General features: G+C 43.6%; 1 long non-coding RNA gene across 1 annotated transcript in view; it reads right to left on the bottom strand.

Moving 5' to 3' along the window:
- Positions 1–2118: 2118 nt before the first annotated feature.
- The window catches only part of LOC123835394 (uncharacterized), an 84221-nt gene continuing 79548 nt past the window's right edge, over positions 2119–6791 (bottom strand). Inside the window, exon 7 of the long non-coding RNA XR_006788734.3 lies at positions 2119–2190. This is a non-coding gene — a long non-coding RNA (uncharacterized LOC123835394). The remainder of the gene's footprint in view (positions 2191–6791) is intronic.

Here is a 6791-nt window from a genome sequence, read left to right as displayed (position 1 = left end):
CTCTTATAAGGACACTTGTCATTGGATTTAGGGCCCACCTCAGTAATCCAGGATGATCGCATCTCAAAGTCTTTAACTTAGTGGCACCTGGGTGGCTCAGTCGTTAAGCGTCTGCTTTTGGCTCAGGTCATGATCCCAGGGTCCTGGGATCGAGCCCCGCATCGGGCTCCCTGCTCTGTGGGAAGCATGCTTCTCCCTCTCCCACTCCCCCTGCTTGTGTTCCCTCTCTCGCTGTGTCTCTTTCTCTCTCAAATAAATAAATAAAATCTTTAAAAAAAAAAAAAGATCTTTAACTTAATTACTTCTGCAAAGACCCTTTTTCAAAATCACAGTTTCTGGGCATTAGGAAGTGGAAAAATCTTTTTGGGGGACCACCATTCAACCCATTATAGGTGCCAAGAGTCAGGGAACCACGAGGACCTATATCTTTGTTGTTTAAAAAAATGTTTTTTGGTCTCGATGGGGACAGTCATTGAAGTAAATTTGACAGGGACAGTCATTGAAGAAAGGACATCATTCCAGGCTGAGAGCTGAGATAGAACACAAGATCTGACAGAACAAATTGTGTGATCAACTGTATTCCCTTCATCCTCAGACTGGAGCTCACTGGATCCCTAAGGTCCTTCTTGAGTCCTTCTACTAATCTGAACTTTGCAAACTTCACCGGTTGTGTTATTACATTTTGATTCCATTTTGAGTGACTATTGGGGTTACCATACTAGGTGCTTGGCAATATCTAAGATGGAACATCTCATTTAACCCTCACGACAATACCAGGTACTGTCATATCCACTCCACAAATTAGGGAGCTAATGCAGAAGGTTACATAATTTGCCCCCAGTCCTAATCCTAGGGCATAGTGGGGTTTTATCTCCAAGGCTGTGACTCTCCAGTGTGTTCTAGGTAATGCCCTCTGGTTTGAAACTCCTCTGAGCGCAGAAAGAATGGCTTTGTTTTCATTTGTTTGTTAGTTTCCCTTTCACTGGGGAAGACTGTGTCATTAATGAATCCCTTTCTCTGTTCCCTGCTGCCTTTGTCCCTTTAGTATCCACAGTCTTAACTCATTCCATTTTGGTTTGGATTTAACCAATTGAAACCTAATCCCTGATACTGTCCACTGAGAGAGCATCAAATGTTAATCCTCCAGGGAAAGTATTTTAAAAAGGAGACTCTGGAAGGGCAAAAAGGCCTTTGAGACTCAGATGATTCTCTAATGACAGAAATTGAAGCAGGTTGACGGGGAAGATGGTTTTGAGAGGAGAGGCTGCCTCAGAGCTTCAGAACAGGTAGAGAAAATGTATGGTTCACGGACCTGCAGCATCATCACTACCGGGAACTTGGCAGAAAGGCAGAATGTGGGGTGTGCATGTTCATAAGGTCCCCAGGCGACTTGGGGGTATATTACAGTGTGGGAAGCGCTGGTCTAACCCATACTCTGACTTCTTGGTCTGAACTCAGGCTGGAACGGAAAGGTGAATTCAAACTACCTTGTGCAGGTGTTCAGGTGAGAGGGAAGTTTATACAGGCAAGAGAAGCCCAAGATCCGATCTGGGCCTCCCAGACAGAGCTAGCAATTTGCTGGGGAACACAGCTGACTGACTCAAACCCGAATTCATGGGCCAACCTCAACGTGTGGTGGCTGAGTTAGCAAAAATCTACCAAGTCAGATCCAATTCAAAATGTTTTAGTTTTAGATAAGCGATATCTAGTTCCCCCCCCCATGAGGGCAAATGTAAAATAGCCTAAAATTTGTATTAGCAGTTAGAGAGTTGGCCAGATCCCCTTTCCTCTGGGAACCAGCGCATTCATTTTTCTCACAGCTCGGCTCATGAATTATTTCCCCTGGAACTGAAATTGGAAGAGCTTCCCTGAGCAAAAAAGCAATTTCATTCCCCTCTGATTTTTTTCTAAGTGCAGGTTAGCTTGAAGCTCAGCACTACCCTGCTTTGCAAAAATGCTCCAAGCTGACCTGTTCTTCTCCACAATGTCATCTTGTGGGTAAATTGGAGCCTAAGAATCGGAGGAAAAAGCAGCCTCAGAATTTGGTGTTTTCTTAGCTTATTGTACTGTATTTTTGGCAAGTCTTTCAAACTTTAAGTGTTTAAAATTTTCCCTAATATTACTTACCTCGCCATCACCTTTAGGGATGCCAAGCGAAGGTTAATGGGATGGTGCAGTGAGTTTGATCTCCTGGGGAGAAAAGGAAGCCTATAAATACATCAAACACTGTGACCAGGTATAGACGAAATTTTAAAAAGAAAGATAAATCACGAACACAATCACCAGTCCACATTAACCTTGCTGCTCAGGGGCGGCCCTATTTATAGGCGTGGCCATTGGAGTCATTCTGATGAGTGAGGGCTTACCGGGGCAGGGAGATCTCTAATGCAGCCCGGCCTTTCCTTCTCCCTTCAGAATTACATCTCAAAACTTCAATTCTTGTGTTTTGATCTTTGCTCACCTCATCAAGCTTGATTTTTATCACTTCCTATCTCTCCTTTGCTGTCATTTCTGTTCTCAAACACCTCTCTTCAGTGCACTTTCTTATGACATTTACTATTCTTTTTGCTCAGAATACTCTTCTTCTCCCATTTTCCAAACATCATCACCTGGTTGGTCCTGATCCCTCGGGTCTCACCTGCCTCCTCCGGGAAGCCTCACAGGGTCTTCTAAGCCTGATTGGAGAGGGCCTCATGGGGTTCCATTGCATCATGGGTTTAAACCCTTTCTAATAATCCCCTGCTTATTCATCTTTCTCTCCTAGACCAGTGGTTCTCAGCGTTGGTTGAACATTTAGAATCATGGGGGGACATTTTAAAACTCCAAATATCTAGATCATACCCCACATTAATGAAATCACAATTTCTGGGGGGTGGGATTCAGGTATCAGTATTTTTTAAAGCTCTCCCAGTGATGCCAGGGTATAAGTCAATTTGAGAAGCACTGTAATAGGTTGTAAACTCATGAGAGTGTGGACAGTCACAATTACCATAATGCTTGGTACATAAGGGCACCCACCAGAGCTTAATGAATGAGTGAGTGAATGAGATGTTGGGGTTGCAACTTTGCAGACCCTAAACTTTGGTTCCCAGGTCACTCTTGGAGGATTATGTTCTTAGGTACCTGAGCCTCTGAGATTCATCTTCAACAGAAACTGATAAATTTTATTTTCAGGAAACGTAACCAAGTTAATCAGACACTTTTAACACCATTCCTTTCCTGCTCCCAGCCATTAGTTCATTCTTTTCCCAGTAAGGAAGCCTACTTAGCAAAATAAAGATTAGATAAGACAAGGGAAGGAAGTGGAAGGTCTTACAGGATGTTTTTATTTGTCTGTGATGCCTGATAAACATCATCTTTCTACTCTAAAGATTCCATGGACTGGATATTCTTGACATTTGAGATAATTTATCTGAAAGGGCTCTGAAAATCATAAAGTGACATTGTTGCTATTATGGCTGCATTTCACTTATTCCCATAACAAATATTCAGAAGGTCTTTATGACCGCACTAAACAATAGGAATATTGCAAAGGGGCCAAGGGGCAGTTGCTCCTTCTGTGGGATGAGTGTGCTGGAGCATCCTGAGAATGGGTCATTGGCATGTAGGGTGGTAACTCCAGGAACTGAGAGAAAGGAGTGCTATGCAGCTATGTTACCTGCACCGCTACCCACCTCCAGGTTGTGAGCACAGTCAGGATGGAGGCCATCCTACTTCTATTCATTTGCTCAAGGCCTGACACAGTTCCTGGCATATTGTAACTACATCAATTGTCAAGATTAATCAATTATGGGCCATCTGTCAGGTCAGATTCTTTGAGGTCCAGGTATTAGAAAACCAACTTAGATTCACCTAAGCATAAAAATATTTAATGGAGGGGCTAGGATAGTTGAGAAAGCCAAAACCAACATCAGAAAAGACAAACACAACTTACAAGCAGAACCTTGGGAAGGCCGTACCCAGGGCTCTTCTCAGGACTTCTGACCCTAGAAACTTGGGCTCCCTTGGTATCATTCACCTCTGCTTTTCTTGTTCGTGTTGAGTTCCTTCTCTCTTTTTATAGGGTGGCTTGGGACATATAATTAGCACAAGGGCAGGCAATGGCTCTGGACTCAACATTTTCCAAATCTTCCCTCTGGAGAGGAGAAGGCTGTCTCTCCTGAGCTTCATCCCATGGGAAAGAATGATGGCCCAGGATGAAGAGGTTGCCAATCCCAGACCAATCACTGAGGCAGAGTATAGGCATATACCTATGAAAGGAGGAGTTGGGGTTCTCAATAAAGGCACATGTTCTCAGAATGGTACCACTTGCTGGCATGTGGGTGTTACAAGAGACTCCTGACCCTGTCAGTTATGGGAAATGGGATTAACAGGCTGTGGCTATTAATTGCAGATTTGTAGGAGAAGTAAAAGAAAGTCTAAATGCCCCTCTGCAGGGCAACTGCAATGACAATGAAGGAGAACATGTAACTTTTGCAAACCCTAAGCTAAAAGCCCATTTGTCTGGAAATCATGCTTTCATGTTTCTACTGAAATTAGAATAACATTTATCCCATAGTGCCCCAAATCTGGTAAGATAAGATTATGATCATAACTTTTGGCCTGAATGGAAGGTTGGAAAGGCTACCTTGCCCTGAAAAGGGTCGTGCTGGTTATTCACAGAGTGTGGCTGCTGCAAAGACCATCACCCACTGAGTGGGGCTCCATGCAGGTCTGGGGCCCGAAGGATCTGCATCTGAAGAAGTCTTACTTATCCAGACTGTGGGTTTAAACATAAACTGTGCTGTTTAAATGTTCCCTGGTACTTCATTTAGTAGGGGATGGGAGAGTGAGAACTTTGAACAAGTTTCTACTTCTTAGTGTCCTGAAACTTCCATTTTATTGCAAGTAAAAGACTCCAGGGTGGCCTTGTCCAGAACGAGGAGGTCTTTGGCTAGTCAAAGACCAGTAATGTTTCTTCCACAGTTCTTTCTGATGGTATGAAGTTCCAGAAGCACGGCAGAGAATGCACGAGCGCACTGGCTTCCTTCAAAGTGGAGAATTGAAATAAGCCTCTCTGGTAAGAAACATCTTGTGGATAGCAGAGGGAGAAGTAACAGGGCAGGGATGATGTTCCTCAAGGTTTTCATGTTGCCTGTGAAAGTTGGGTCTGGCAAAATGATATGCGGGACAGAGGTCACCAAGTCCTGCTCACATGAAGCCAAACAGCTTGGATAATGTGGGGACAATGCAGGTAAAGCAGATTTTCCAGGAACAGGTGAGATCCAGGACTGGCCTGGGACCCTGACATAAAAAGAACAAAGTAAGGCCTCAAAGAGGAGCAGATAGGAGAGCTGTGGGCTGGAGTGTTGAGTCAAATCTCAATGATAGTTGGGCAGATCACCAGGCTGGGAAAATGGGGCAGAGGCAGACTTCTTTACTTTGTCTCAATTGTCCTCTCCCAGGCCAGTGACCCAGGAAAACACAATAACAGTAGCATTCTTATAGCTCATTTTAAATAGGACTGCTTTTCTGCAGCTGGCTTTGTAGACAACGTACCCATACAAATAGCTACTGAGTGTTTGCCACATTTTAAATAGGGCTCTTTGGTGAAGCCACAGTTCAGGATAGCAAGAATTTTTTAAACTGCTATTTAAAATAAACACTGCATGGATGTTTCTGCCCTCTGCTAGCATAATTGCTCTCAGGGGAAAAATGATCTTTCGCTTAACCAATGAATTAATAGATCTGTGGTTCTGTAGAATGCAGCTCCCCCTCCTGCCACCCAGACAGACGTAGGGTTTGGAAGCAAGGGACAGAATATAGAGAGAAGTGGTTCTGCATGAAAGATTGAGTTGAATTCAGAGTTTGTGTGGACAGAGAGAGGGAGGGAATAGAGGAGGAAAGAGAATCTGCTGGCTGGGAGGAGGCTGATTTCTTGAGGAGGTTGGGTCGTGAGAAGAGATGACCCGCAGAAAAACTGAAGCTGGCTCTCCTGGTGGAAGGACTGGCCAGGGAACTTCTAGAAACAGCACCCTTTAGTTGTCTCACTTTATTGAAAATGTTACTGTAAGAATAAGATGTTAAAGTGTATACTCGTTTGAAAACCATAAAGGCAAACAGTGTTTGTAGTTTCGATTTAAGAACAGTCCGTTTTCATGTATATGCTATGATGTGTGTGATGTGAGCCTGGCCCCGATCATTGCTCCAGATCATCACATTGCAACCACGGTCAAAGCGATGATGGCACACACCTGCCTTGCAGGGGAGTTTTGTGGGAATCAAGGAAGAAGGGGCTGTAGTCCATGTTTGGGTCTATGTCAGGGGAAGAAAGAGGGGCATCATCAAGCAGGAAGATAATGTAATGGAGTGGCCGGCACAGGAAATCAGAGCAAGGGAGCCCTGAGGAAATGTGGGGAGCGCACTGATTTCCTCCCCCTGGGCAAGAACTTCTACTTACTTGTTTCTTCCTTTTTATTACTATTTTTTTTAATTCCAACCTCTTATAAATGAAAAGTTTAAATGTCCTGAAATGTTGAATGAATATCTCTCTGATTTCCTGTATGCTCACCACAGTCAAGAATTGTTAACATTTGGCCATATTTGCTTTACTTATGTATGATTTTAATTTTTACTATTTATGTTATTATTTTTTTTGTGGAGCCATTGGCCTGTAAGTTGCAGGACATCATACACTTGAGCTCTATAAACTTAAGCATGTATTTCCTAAATATAAGCCACTATCACTTAACTATTGAAAGGAAGGGTCAGCCCTAAAAGCTAGGGAACTCGGAGGTCACCAGATGGCTGGC

The sequence above is a fragment of the Mirounga angustirostris genome, unplaced genomic scaffold, assembly GCF_029215605.1.
Source record: "Mirounga angustirostris isolate CCGP_5_RB_7025 unplaced genomic scaffold, mMirAng1.0.hap1 SCAF_12, whole genome shotgun sequence".
NCBI classification, from domain to species: domain Eukaryota; kingdom Metazoa; phylum Chordata; class Mammalia; order Carnivora; family Phocidae; genus Mirounga; species Mirounga angustirostris.
This window is presented reverse-complemented; position numbering and strand designations above follow the sequence as displayed.